The 15021-nt window shown below is 43.6% G+C and overlaps 1 protein-coding gene and 1 non-coding gene across 2 annotated transcripts in view; one reads left to right on the top strand and one right to left on the bottom strand.

The window, feature by feature from the left end:
- Tex14 (testis expressed 14, intercellular bridge forming factor) overlaps positions 1–15021 on the bottom strand; it is a 175080-nt gene that overhangs the window by 131661 nt on the left and 28398 nt on the right. The window lies entirely within an intron of this gene.
- LOC127200886 (U1 spliceosomal RNA) lies at positions 10695–10858 on the top strand. Its single transcript, XR_007832106.1, has one exon. It is a non-coding gene; the product is annotated as a U1 spliceosomal RNA (small nuclear RNA).

The following is a 15021-nucleotide window of genomic DNA, read 5'->3' as shown; positions in this document are numbered from 1 at the left end:
TTCTTCCAGAGGTGCTGAGTTCAATTCCCAGCAACCACATGTTGGCTCACAACCATCTATAATGAGATCTGGTGGCCTCTTCTGCAGATAAAACACTCATATGCAATAAATTAAATAAGTCTTTAAAAAAAAAGAATCAGATTTTTTTATATTTCATGTTATCACTATGATTACCCTTTCCAGTAATTGGTGTACACAAGGAAGCATCCATCAAAGGGTAATGTGGCTCAAAGTTTGTTTCCCAGGGAGATACTGGAAGGTAGTGGGCACTAAGAAGTGGAGCCTGGAAGGTGGCACATGTTTAGGTCCTTGAGGGTAAACGTCAAAGAGTGGGATCCCAAGTCTCCTTTTTCTCTTGCTTCCTGGTCCTGAGGTGAGTTTAGTTCTGTCATGTGTGTATCTGCCATTGCCATCTGGCAAACCCACCAGAGGTCTGGAAGCAATGAGTTTGTCTGATCATGGGCTACAACCTCTAAAACTGAGCCAAACTCACCCTTTTATCTCAGCTATTTGTTACAGTGATGAGAAGCTACCACAAACACATTTATATGCACACAGAAAATAGTCCCGAGATTTATCAGTGTTTTGCTTGCATATCTATCTGTGTGCCGTGTGTATGCCTGGTGCCTATAAAACTCGGAAGTGTCAGATCCCTGGGCACTGGCACCACAGGCAGTTCTGAGATACCATGCAGATGCCGGGAACTGTTCCTAGGTCCCCTGCAAGAGCAGCAAGTACTCTTAACTACTAAACATCTCTCCAGTCCTCCAGTGTTGTTTGTTGCTGTTTTTGTTTTTGTTTTTTCAGGACAGGGCTTCTATGTGTAGCTTTGGCTGTCCTGGAGCTCACTCTTATAGACCAGGCCTCACACTCAGAGATCTGCCTACCTGTCTCTGGAGTGCTGGGACTAAAGGTGTGCGCTGCCTGCCAGCTGTTGTTCTTTTAATTGACGTATTCCTAGTACAGAGTAATGGGTTTCGTGAAGATATTTTTATTATAGGGATATCATGTACTCGTTTCCAGTGTTTTTAATGTCATTTCCCTGTTTGGACGTAACTACTACAACATAAGCTGACAATATAGTTTATTTTAAAAACTCATTTTTGGGGGCTGGAGAAATGGCTTGGCAGTTAAGAGCACTGTCTGTTCTTCCAGAGGTCCTGAGTTCAATTCCCAGCAACCACATGGTGGCTCACAACCATCTATAATGACATCTTATGCTCTCTTCTGGCATGCAGGTGTATATGTGAGCACTGTATGTATAATAATAAATAAAATCTTTTTTATAAAAACTTATTTTGGAATGAATACCAGAGAGCTGGACATGGTAGAAGACACTGGCAGATGGATCTCTGTGAGTTCGAGGCCAGCCTGGTCTACAATATGAATCCAGGACAGCCAGAGCTACAGAAAACCCTGTCTCAGAAAAAAACAAACAAAAAAAAAAAAACAAAAAAATTCAAAAAGGAAAGAATACCAGAGATTTACATTGTCCATTGCTGTACTTGGAAAATCAATTCGATTTCAAGTAAGTTTACGTGCTTCTTATGATAAAATGATAAAGTTAAAAGCTCACATAACCTAATTCAGCACCTGGTTTTGTTTATTTTTAGGATAAAGGCTTAACATTTTTAAATATAGTTATTACATATCTATATTGCTAGAGAAAAAGAGAACATTCCACCACAGGGCTCGGGAGGTACTTCATTCAGTAAGATGCTTGCCATGCAGGCATGAGGATCTGAGTTCCATCCCTCAAACCTACATGAAAAAAACAGAAAACAAAAACCAGAAAACAAAAACCTGAGTACACCTGCGGTCTCAATACTAGGGAGGCTGAGACAGGTAGATCTCTATGGACCCCAGTCTTGAAAGACCAGGGTGCAGCCGGGCGTGGTGGCCCATGCCTTTAGTCCCAGCACTTGGGAGGCAGAGGCAGGCAGATCACTGTGAGTTCAGGGCCAGCCTGGTCTACAAACTGAGTCCAAGACAGCAGGGCTACACAGAGAAACCCTGTCTCAAAAACCAACCAACCAACCAAAAACAAGGTGTACAGTATCTAGGGAATGACACCGAGTTGTGGTCTAGCCTACACACACACACACACATGCATACGCACACACGAAGGAAACCCATTGTAAATTGGGTGATGGTGGCACACACCTTTAATCCCAGTACCGGGGAGGCAGAGGCAGAGGAAGGTGAATCTCTGAGTTCGGGGCCAGCCTGATCTTCAGAGTGAGTTTCAGTACAGCCACAGATACACAGAGACCCTGTCTTTAAAAACAATGTCATTCTACCAATGTTTTTCCTGTGTCAATCACGTGTATGCTTATGTGCACACTTGTGTATGTGGGTTAATACAGTTGTATGTGATCACAGTCCACGTGGGGTGGTCAGAGGGCAAACCTCGTTGTTGTTCCTTGTTTCTACCTTGTTTGAGACAGCATCTCTTTGAAGAGTCCAGGCCAGCTGGTCTGCAAGCTCTCAGGGATCCTCCTGTCTCAGCCTCCAGATATGCCACAGGTGTTTGCTCTTGACTGCTGAGCCATCACCAGCCCTGCTGTGGGTGGTTTGTTTTTTTGTTTTTTGTTTTTTGTTTTTTGTTTTGTTTTTTGTTTTTGTCACTAATGTTCTTTTTTCTTTTTTAATATATTATTTTATTTTATGTACATTGGTGTGAGGGTGTCAGATCCCCTGGAACTGGAGTTATAGACAGTTATGAGCTGCCATGTGGGTGCTGGGAACTGAACCTGGGTCCTAAGGAAAAGCAGCTAATACTCTTAACCACTGGCCCATCTCTTCAGCCCCCATCAGTAATGTTCTTAATCAAAGGACTAAAAGTAGAAGAGCCTTGCTCTTACTCTTGTCTGACACTTCCAGAAGCCATGCCAGTCTGGGGATCTTTATTTTTCATGTCACTGTAAAATGTAAGAAAAATCAATGATATTAAGATTACTACTGTATTAGGTTGTGTTTTAGTTTTGAGACAAAGCTGGTGTTCTATTGCTTTAAAAGCATATTGAGTTACAGAAGAGAAGCTGACTGCTCATAATATGTATTTTTAGTTAACATCAGTGCCTAAATTTACTGTTACTGTTAAAATTTACAGAACATTTTGCTCCCTTAGATCTGATTTTGGCATAAAATATGTTGACAAGATTCTGTGTATTTTTGACCGCCATATATTTCTTTGCCTGTTTTCAGTTCAGTTCACCTTCGACATAGGCTTTTGGATATTTCAACTGTCTATTTGACTCCCATTATGTGTAGTGAGATGTGAGTTTTTAAGCAACCTATTACTTTAAATATGATTTTTGATGTGCCATTTATTTTATGAAGATATAAAATTTGTACTAACTCAAAAGAGATAGAGGGAGAACTCAAGGAGATTACATCCTACCTACTTTCAAAAATAAGCTGCAAGATAAACTACAAAAACCAAGCAGTATATAAAGAGAATTTATGTCAAGAAGACATAAAAATGGAGGGTCAAAGGGAAAAATAAAACTACAAAACTAACCAGTTCAATGATAAGTACACTAGTTTTTAGAAATAAAAAATATTAGATGAAGACAAAAATAAATAAAATGGTTTAATAACCCGCCTCCCCCAAAAGAAAAAAATGTATTAAGGCTTTTACTTTTCGGTGCTTTTCTTTTGGTAGAGGATTTAAATTTGAAAAGCATTACATTTACAGAAAAGTCAGTCTTTCTCTCTCTCTCTCTCTCTCATCTCTAGTCACTTAGTTCATATATATATAATTTGGAGGCAGGGTCTCAATATGTAGCTATGGCTGTCCTGGAGCTCACTGTGTACCTGGCTGGCCTTGAACTCACAGATAACTGCATGCCTCTGTCTCCCAAGTGCTGGGGTTAAAGACATCTGTCACTATGCCCATCACTTTTTTTTTGTTTGTTTTTTTGTTTGTTTGATTGGTTGGCTGGTGTTGGCTTTTCGAGACAGGGTCTCTCTGTGTAGCCTTGGCTGTCCTAGACTGCCTTTGTAGACCAGGTTGGCCTGGTCTCTCACACAGACATGAATGTAGACTTAACCATGGAAATAAAATAAAATTTTTAAAAAGAGGCACTAAATTATAAAGTACTGCAACATTTATCTTCACGAGTTTATGACAAAGTTCAGGAACTTGAGCTTAGGGGCTCAGCAATGTCCCCTGAACTTACTTCCATTGGATATCATCTAGTGCTGACAGATGCACAGAAGCCACCATAGCCTGCAACAGCACTGTGAGCCACACAGAGAACTGCTCATTCAAAAGGGATGGGCATGCCGGGCGTGGTGGTGCACGCCTTTAATCCCAGCACTTGGGAGGCAGAGGCAGGTGGATCGCTGTGAGTTCAAGGCCAGCCTGGTCTGTAAAGCATGTCCAGGACAGCCAAGGCTACACAGAGAGACCCTGTCTCAAAAAACCGAAAAAGAAGAAAAATAAAAAAACCCAACCCAACCAAAAAAACCAAACCAAAACAAAACACCTAAAAGACTTACCACCGACTGCCCTTCCACTGACTTATATCCTCAACCTTTTTATTATTTTTTTTTATATCCTCAAACTTAAAAAAAAAAAAAGGATAAACAAAACCCAACATTCTCAAGCCAGGCAGAGGCAAAGGCAGACAGATCCCTGAGTTCAAGGCCCGCGAGGGCCACTACATAGAGAAATCCAGTCTCAAAAAAATGAAAACTAACAAATCCTATCCCCAATGCCCCCAAAAAACCCCAACTTAGGTTAGTCTTGAACTGATGACCCTTTTATTTTGGCTTCCTGAGTAGCTAAGCTTAGGCTATGTGGCCAGGCCTGGCTAGAACCCTCACTTTTAAAGTCCCAAGACCAGCAAAGGCTACACAGAGAAGCCCTGTCTGGAAAAACAAAAACAAAACAAAACAAAAAGCAGCAGCCAGGTGTGGTGGTACACACCTGTAATCCCAGTACTCCAGAGGCAAAGGCAGGAAACTCTGTAAATTTCAGGCCAGCCTGGTCTACAAAGTGGATCTAGGACAGCCAAGGATACACAGAGAAACTCTTGTCTCAAAACAAACAAACAAAAAGCAGGGCTGGAAAGATTGCTCAGAGGCTTAGAGCACTGCCTACTCTTCCAAAAGTCCTAAGTTCGATTCCCAGCAACCACATGGAGGCTCACAAACATCTATAATGGAATCTGCTGTCCTCTTCTAGTGTGCAGGTGTACATGCAAGCACAACATGGTATGCATAATAATAAATAAATATTACAAGAGAAAGAAAAAAGAGGGAGTATATAGCTCAATGGCAATACTCAAAGTTGAGACATAGTCTCCTGTGTTTCCAAAGCTGGCCAAAAAATAGGTAATCCTCTTGCATCCCCTCTGGAGTCCTGGGGTTACAGGTGTGCGTCACCATGTCTGACTCACTGCTGTGTGGGTGTTGTGGACAGTTGGATGGCTGGTTTTGAGACGGGGTCTCTGTAGCCTAGGCCAACATCACTTACTATGCAGTGCAAACTGGCCTCCAACTTGAGGCCGTCCTCATCCTTCAGCCTCCTAAGTGTTGGAATTACAGGTGTCAGATACCACGCCTGGCTTAGTAACGCCACCTCTTTGTCCTAAGGCAGGTTGTATATAGAAGTTGGCCAATCGTGATGAGATCTTGTGAAAAACTGTAACTGGGCCTTGTGAAGGCTATGGACCTGTTAGGGACTCCATGTTGTTAGTTTAAGAAGATATTAATAGAGGGCAAGCTCAGGGAAGGCATTTGCTGCCAAACCCTGCGGCCCTGAGTTCTATGCCCAGGACCGACATGGTAGAAGGCGAGAACCAACTGATTCCCTCTGATCTGTGCACATGAGTTGTAGCACTTGCATGGAAGCTCATACATACACAGATACATACACTAAATGACTTTAGAAACTAAAAAGCATGCCTGGAGTCAGGAAGATGGCGTGTTGGGTAAGGGACCCTCCTGTCAGAGCTGACAGCCTGAGTTGGATTCCCAGGACCCACCTGATGGAAGCAGAGAACTGATTGTCACAGGTTGTCCTCTTATCGCCATATGTGCATCATGGTCTCATCATACCCAGTAATTAATAAGTGATGCCAGGTTTCATACCCAATAATAAATAAACAAATAAGGTAATGCTAGGGCCACTAAGGATAGTCACTGGGTTCAGTCCTCAGGAATCATGTGCTGAAAGGGAAGGATTGATACACACAGGTTTTCCTCTGACTACGCACCGTTCCATGGCACATATGTGCCCGCCCACACAAATAAATGAATAATGTTAACACCAAGAAAGAAGATACTCAAGTCATAAAGCTTCTAAAACTACTGTTTGAGCTTTGAAAGTTTTGATAAGGAAAAAAAATTTAAAATAAAAGATATTTAAAAATTAAACAAATGAAAATTTTGATAATGGTACTCTAGTTCAAAAGTAACACCTTTATCCCTTTCCTGCAAAGTATCTTGGCGTTTCTTTTTTTTTTCTTTTCTTTTTCTTTTCCGAGGCAGGGTTTCTCTCTGTAGCCATGGTTGTCCAGAACTCACCTTGTAGACCAGGCTGGCCTTGAATTCACAGTGATCCACCTGCCTCTGCCTCCTGAGTGCTGGGATTAAAGGTGTGTGCCACCACGCCCAGTTCTATTATTCTTAATATGGAACACTTCACAAATTCTACTATCATCCTTGCACAGGGGCCATAGAAATCTTTTGTTGTTGTTGTTTTTCATCATTCCAGTGTTAATGTCTGTGTTCCAAAGCAAGCACCAGAGAAGTGATGTTTTATTTACAAAGTGTATATATGTATATGTGAATATAGGGCGTGTCTGTGTATGTCTATGACGAAATACTCTCTTAGAGATAGGAAACCAGCACTCAGGAGGTAGCAGAGGCAGGCAGCCCTCTGAGTTTGAGACCAGTCTGGCCCACATAGTGAGTTTGAGGGCAGCCAATGCTAGTGAGACTCTGTCTCAAATAATAATAATAATAATAAAAAGATAAAATAACTAATGCTGGGAGTGGTGGTACATGTCTTTAATCCCAGATCTCAGGAGGCAGAAGTAGGCTGATCTCTGTGAGTTTGAGGCCTGTCTAATATGCAAAGTTCCAGGACAGCCAGGGCTCTGTTACACAGAGAAACCCTGTCTCAATAAACCAAATAAATAAATAGAAATAAAATAAGTAGCAAACCGTCAAAAGTAGATCACTTGCCTGGGACATGTGAGCCCCAGAGCTCACAGAGATCCACCTACCTCTGCCTCCAGAGTGCTGGAGTTAAAGGCGTGTTCCACTCGGCTCACCCAGCTACCATACACATTTTTTAAAGCATTGTTTGCCACACATACTCTCTTTCTCTCTTTGAAACTGAACTTTTAATTTACATTATTTAATATTCAGGTGTGGTAGCGCGTGGCATGCCTTTAATCCCAGCAGGGGAATCTCTGTGAGTTTGGGGCCAGCCTGATCTACATAGTGAGCTCCAGGACTACATAAAGAGACCCTGTCTAAAACACAAAACAAAAAAGAACAGAACAGAACAACAAAGACAAATAAAATAATAATAATGAATAACCTGCATAATTTATTTTAGTATGTATTCACACACACACGGAGGTCAGAAGAGAATCTTGGGAGTACTTGGTCATCACGGGGGTCCCAGGGGCAGGCTTCGTATGGGGTAGAGACCCAAAGACCCTCAATCCCACCAAAGTGTGAATTGAGGATCTATATTAAGCCGGATGACTGCCCAGAGAAAAACAGTTCTCAAGACCAGTCTCAAATGCATAGCACAGGAGTTTTTAGAGACAAAGAACACAGGAAAACTACATCCAGCCCAGGTTGGGCAATTGCAAGGGGACGCAAAGCAAGCAAGCAGTTTAACAGTAGCCAAAGCATGCGGTTAGCTGGGGAACTTTGGTCCCGATTTTCTAGTAAAGTGGTAGGTCCTTTCCCATGGGACTTCCCCAGCACAGGTAGGAAAAGGGAAGGTCAGTTTCACATTAAGTCAGCGAAGTCTCCCGCTGAGGCAGGTGGAGAGACCTTTACTCTCTCACAGCTTGGTAGCAAGTGCTTGTACTTGCTGACCCATCTCATTGGCTCTGTTTCTCTTTGTATTTTTAAAGGTTTATTTTTAATTAATTAATGTCGTTGAGGATGACCTTGAACTTCTGATCCTCCTGCCTCCACCTTCCCAGTGCTGGGATTACAGGCATATGCCCTTACAAGCCATGCTGAAGGTCAGACCCACAGTTTTGTGCCTACTAGGCAAGCACTCTACCACCGAGCTACAGCCCCAGCCGTTTGGCCTATAGTTTGTAATGTTGTAGGTAAAATGTATTTTTAAAAAAATGTTGCTGCATAGGTGTTATAGTTTGCAAATTATCTCTCTGTCTCTTTTGTTTGCTTGCTTGTTTTTTCGAGACAGGGTTGAAAAAAATTTTTTTTAAGATTTCATAAGGACCCAATGTTTTGCCTGCATCATGCCTGCAGGCCAGAAGAGGGCAGACGACGATCTCTGTATAAATGGTTGTGAGCCAGCATGTGGTTGCTGGGGATTGAAGTCAGGGCCTTTGGAAGAACAGGCAGTGTTCTTAACCTCTGAGCCAAATCTCTCCAGCCCCAGACTGGAAATTCTTTTTCCTAGGATTATCAAAGTCTGTCCTAGTTTGATTTTTGTTGCTGTGATAAGCATCATGATCGAGAACAACATGGTAAGGAAAGGGCTCACGTCATCTTACAGGTTTCAGGCCATCAGTCCATTGTTGAGCACAGTCAGAGCAGGAACTTGAAGCAGAAGCATGGACGAGCACTGCTTAATGGCTTGCTCCCAGACTCATGGCCCTTTCTTCCATAGTCCACACCACTTGCTTACGCATGCTACTGCCCATAGGTATTTTATTAAATTGGGATGTTCAGTTGTTTGTGTAACAAAACTTCACCTGGGAGACGGAACACACTTGTCTGCTCACTCCAGATATGGAACCTTAGACAGACCAAAGAACAGACATTACCAAAGTCCAACTTGGTAAGCCAACGAGCTTTATTGGGGTTATTTACAGGAATATGGGTGCGGGGTTAGATCCAGGAGCAGAAAAGACTCAAAAGACAGCCGCATCACCGAGGCCCGAGCCCGCATGGTGACAGCTCACAAAGCTGGGAACCTGGAGCGCACTGCACAGCCTGCAGGCAGCTCAGCGGGTTGGAGAGTGCCCTTCCCAGGGGACTCTGGTCGAAACCTCATCCAGGCAGCTCCATTGTTTCCTGGGAAGCTGAGGCAGAGCCTGAGCTACATACTGAGGAAAGAAAAAGACTGATAATAGCAGAACAGTAAACCAACCTTTATGCCATGCTTCTAAATCCAGGAGCCTGCGCTCCTATGCTGTAGGTCTCTCCCTTTCTCTGGCTGGTCCTGACAGGCTTTTATTTCACTTCGCCATCTAAGCTGTGTTTAGTCCAGTAAGCAGAGTCCTTTCATTCCCGTCCAGGAAAACCTTCCCCATGGGTCTGAGCTTGTAGCCTGGCATTCAGAGTCCTCTTCTGCCATTCCCTACTCTTTCCTGAGCCAGTTATCTGGAAACAGATACCCTGCCTCACACCTCTAAGACCAGCGTGCGTGGTGTGCAATGTGTAGGTAAGACATTTTCCTTTGCCTACAGTGAGCATCTTCACATGGCCAGATCCTATCGCACTTTTTCTTTTTTCAACATTTATTTTAATTATACAACAGATCAAGGGATGAATGAACACAGTAGTGTAAAAGCACGTTCTCCTCACACTGGAATTCTAGTTATCCTGCCATTCGTTCCAGAACTTTTGTTCTTTCAGAAATAGCACACAGTGTCTTCTCAATCTTCAGGATGTGCCTGGAACTCATGCATGCCTTATAATCTCAACTCTCAGGTCTGAAGCAGTAGGATTGTTGTAAGTTTGAGGCCATCCTAGGACTACAGAGCAAGTCTTTAAAACACACAAGTAAATCAAACCTGTAAAAGTCTGTTCTCTCTACACTGTAGGTCCCTGGAGTGAAACCCCATTTTCTCAGGCGTGGAAGCAAGCACCCTTACTGGTCATGAGCCATCAACCTGAGCATGTTTATGATTTCTCAGGCAAAGTAAGACAGTTCACAACTAATGTGCTTTGAAGGAAAGCCTCTCTGTACTCATCTTCACGTCTGTAAAGATGGGGGTGAGAGTAACTACCTCATAGGGAGGCAGCAAAGATGGCGAAGTTGATTGTTCCATGAAAAAGAACGATCCCTGTCGGCTAATATCATTCGCTTAATGTTGATTCACACTAAAAGCCATGCATCCGCTTGCTGTGTTTATGGGGGGGGGGGACGGGGAGGGGGGAAATGCAGTGTTCTAGGAGGCTGCAAAAGAAAAGACACAGCAAACTACCACCTAGTAAGAGGTTCTTTAGTACTCTCGGCTGACAGAGAGGCGGACTTCCGCGTGCCGGAAGTGAGTCATTCTGGAGGCGGTGCTATGTAGATCGCGAATTGAGGAGCAAACTGGGAAAAGCTGCTGCTTCGAAATAGTTGTGATTTTTCGAAACTTCGAGGGCCACCAGTGCTGCTCAGTGTTTGTGAGTGTGGGAAGTCACAGTGTATAAAGACGCACGGCGTTTCCGTGAAGGGTTAAGTTTGCACCGTCTGTAAGAAATGGGAGGTGGCGCGTGCTGTTCAGGCCCCATGCTCCGCGCAACTCATACTTACCTGGCAGGGGAGATACCATGATCACGAAGGTGGTTTTCCTAGGGCGAGGCTTATCCATTGCACTCCGGATGTGCTGACCCCTGCGATTTCCCCAAATGCGGGAAACTCGACTGCATAATTTGTGGTAGTGGGGGACTGCGTTCGCGCTCTCCCCTGATCTTCTGGTGTTCCAAAAGAAGGGTTTTTTCTTTAGGTGTGAGCTAAGTACAACCCAGTGCCCCGCATCTTTTAGTATCTCAATTGCACTGCATTTAAATTATATTTAGGGTGTCTCCACATGTATTGTTTCCAAGGAATGAAATGGGCCGCGTATGTCTTTAATCCCAGCACTTGGGAGGCAGAGACAGTTCCTTGTGAGTTCTAGGCCCTCCTAAAATTAAGTATGTAGTACCAATTTTAGTAAATTGTTCAAACAAGTCGTTTCTAAATGTCATAATCCACATACAAAGAAGGGCCTTGCAGTGGCTTTTGTTATTTTGTTGTACCGCAGAGACAAGATTTAAGGAAAGAGGACGGGCAGTTAATTGTAGAACAGTTGCCTAGCATGAGCAAGTTACTGTGTTCAAACAAGCAATGAAAAAACGTAAATAGAGGAGGTTTTTGGTTTTGCTTTAGTTTGTTCAAGATAGGGTTTCTCTGTGTAGCCTTCGCTGTCCTGGATTCACTTTGTAGACCAGGCTGGTCTAGAACTCAAAGAGATCCTCCTGAGGCTAGGCTGCCTCTTTCCTGGGTAGGAGGAAGAGGAGGGAGGGGTCACTTTTGTTTCTTTGTGGGTGTGGTCAAGACAGGGTTTCTCTGTAACAGCCCTGGCTGTCCTCACTTCCTAGAGTAGGCTGTCCTAGAACTCCCAAGAGATTTGCCTGCTTCCTCCTGAGTGCTGGGACTAAAGGTGTGGACACCACGCCCAGGGTGTGCGTTTTGCTTGCATGTATGTAGGCACACCACATTGTATGACTGACACCTGAGGAAGTCAGAAGAGAGTATCCGATACTGTGTGTGAGCTACAACCTGGGTTCTGGGTGTTGGAACATTCTCCCTAGTCTCTGTACCCTCTGTCCATTGTATAAGGGATTGTATTGTGCCCTCAAGGTCCTAATTTTGATAGCATTAGTGTGGTCTTGGAAAACTGTGAAAGGAAGTATATCATGCAAGGGACATAAAGCATAACCAGGATGGGTTGCCATGGAGACAAGTTGAAAAGACTCAAACCAGTGTAATCATTGATCTTGTCCCGTTCCCTCTGCAAGAGATTCTCCTTCATTCTGGAGAGGTCCCTAAAAACCACTGATTGGTTAGTATAAAAATAATAATTTCTTAAGAGCCATATATTATACATTATCTTTCTGTTTAGCACAGAGCAGGTTATGTGTCCTATCATATTGTAGAACTATTTTAGTTAAGTCTGGGCTCATTTTTGGTATGTCAATTGGCATTATAGATAGCCATTTGTCCCTTATGCCAGGGAGCTTTTTGACTTAGCATTTCAGCTTTGTTAGGTGAGACTATGGATGAAGTATTCTTCTGTAATTGCTTCCAGCTGACATTAGGGAGTTGTTGTGGGGCCGGGGCGGGAAGGCTCAAAGGCTAATCAAAGGCTGGGCAGTGGGGCACTTACCAGAAGCATCTGATTAGCCAATCGAGCTGAAAGACAGGGTGCAATCACATTGTCTTGACTGGTTCACAGCAGCTTTCAGGAAGTCCAGAGCTCAGCATTTTGCAGTCCACAGATGATCCCTGGATGGAGTCTGTCAGCCTAGTGAAAAATCTGCTGAGACAAATACAGACTAGGGATAGAATTAAAATTTCCCAGTAGTGCCAGGCGTGGTGGCGCACGCCTTTAATCCTAGAACTCGGGAGGCAGACGCGGGCGGATCGCTGTGAGTTCAAGGCCAGCCTGGTCTACAAAACGAGTCCAGGACAGCCAAGGCTTCACAGAGAAACCTGTCTCGAAAAAACAAAGCAACAACAAAAATTCCCAGTAGTTGGTGAAAAAAATCCCAAGATTTCCCACTGGGCTAAGTTTAAACATTTTTTTAAAAGATTTATTTATTTATACCGTATTCTGCCTGCATGTGTGCCTGCATGCCAGAAGAAGGCAGCAGATCTCAGTATAGATGGTTGTGAGCCACCATGTGGTTGCTGGAGATTGAACTGAGGACCTTTAGAAGAACAGCCAGAGCTCTTAACCTCTGAGCCATCTCTCCAGCTCATTTTTTAAAGCTTTTTAAAAAAAAAAATCCAGTTCTTAACTTTTCTATAAAACTCAAGATTTTTCTTAAAAGAAGTTTAAAATCTCTCAATTATGTGTTTGCAATATCACAGTACCCTTTTTATGAGTGAAGACACAGAGCATAAGCATAACTTTTAGAAGACAAAACCAAGTTATAACAGTGTAAACAATTCGGTGTCTCTAAAATCAGTAAGTGGATTACTTTGATGTTATAAAGTTTGGCTGCCAGCAAGAAAAGTTCTTGTATATGAGTGCACACAGGTGCAGCTTTAATAACTCATGAATCAAGCATAGTTTTACATTTATTTATTCATTCAGTTTTGATTTTTTGAGACAGGGTTTCTCTGTGTAGCCTTGGCTGTCCTGGACTGGCTTTGTAGACCATGCTGGCCTCGAACTCACAGCAATCCGCCGGCCTCTGCCTCCCAGGTGCTGGGATTAAAGGCGTGCACCACCACGCCCGGCATTTTATTTATTTATTTATTTATATTTGGAGACAGGGTTTCTCTGTTACACAGAACCCAGGCTGTCCTCAATTCTCTTTGTAGACCAGGCTAGCCTTGAACTCAGAGATCTGTCTACCTCTGACTCCCAGAGTGCTGAGGTCACAAGTGTGCACCACCACACCCTGACTAATAAACCTTTTTGAAAAGACAGAACAGTAATTATATAAAATTGTATCCCAATTACTGGCCTCAGTGGCACATGCCTGTAATCCCAGCACTTAGGAGGGCATGGCAGGTGGATGACTGTGAGTTCTAGGCCAGCCTGGTCTACAAAGCAAGTCCAGTACAGCCAGGGCTACACAGAGAAACCCTGTCTCAAAAGCCAAACAAACAAACAAAACATGTCTTTGGAGACTTGTTTCTTTGGTTGGCTCGTGCCATTTGTTGCTGCCCAGCATGCCTCCAACCCTGAGTTCTGAGTTTTAAGTTTGTTATAGATATTAAATATTTTTAATCATATCCAATAACTTATAAGCCAATCTATAACTAAGATATACAGAACATAGTAAATTCATACATTTAAGACGAGTCAGAAACAAACATGGAGTGACCGCATACATTTATTTTAAAAATATATATATGGCAGACATAACTTGCTTTATTTACTCCGGCTGTAATTTCAAGGGAGAAACACCTTGCTACCTGCTGAATCCAGCTCTCCTGCCCACAGAGGATTTGTAGCGGGGCTAGCCATCAGCTTCCTTACTAGAGAAGCTGAGAAGCAGCTAGTGCCCTTTTAAGAGCAGCTTATACAGATCAGACAGCCCCCTGCTTGCTATCAGCTTGATCCAGGCAGGGGTGGGGCTGGGGTGGGGTTCTTCAGCAGTGCTGAGCTCTTCCCCTCCAGGAGCAGGGCTCCAAGAGCACTGCCAGTTTATCAGTTTTTGCTGTTCCGGTTCAGCTGCTTTTTTTCTGAAAAATCCCAGAAATGAGTTAAAACTAAGTCACAGGGTGAACGGCCAGCAGATGAAGTTTGGCCTTTTCCTCCAAATAGGAAACAGAGCAACAATCAAGCAACTAAACAAAACTTCAGACAGACTGACAGACCCGGACAGACTGGTGTGCTAAGGACAGGGAAGAGAACCAGATGTCCTATCAGTGGGACCCCAGATGTTCCACCAAAGGGACTCAGATGTCCCACCACCAGGACCCAGAACCAGAACTAGGTGTTCCCCCAGTGGGAACCAGAGAGGAATCAGGACGTCTCCCAATCTGTTCTGACCCTAGGAGCAACACTGCATTCAGTTCCTTCTTTGTTGGGTCACAGGCAGGTGCCAGTAAGAAAGCAGCCCTTCCTCCAGAGGGTCTGGACTTCAAAGTGAAGTCTCCTGAACGTGGATGATTACAAGTGAGGACCTGAGTTGAGGGACTGGATTCCTGGACAGTGCACCAAGGGCATCAGGTCAATAGAGATGGCAAAAATCAGGCCTCAAAACAGACACAGGAGCTGGACTGGGACCTTGAAGGGAAGTTGACCAGCATGTTTAAAGGATAAAACCATAAAGAGAGGAGGATCGGGGTGGGCTGCAGCATTGTCCAGTCATACTTGACATAAGGGGTTGACACAAGGGAGTTTCCATCAG

Source organism: Acomys russatus, chromosome 16 (assembly GCF_903995435.1).
Source record: "Acomys russatus chromosome 16, mAcoRus1.1, whole genome shotgun sequence".
NCBI lineage: Eukaryota > Metazoa > Chordata > Mammalia > Rodentia > Muridae > Acomys > Acomys russatus.
Note: the sequence above shows the minus strand (reverse complement) of the source record. Positions and strands in the feature narration are given on the sequence as shown.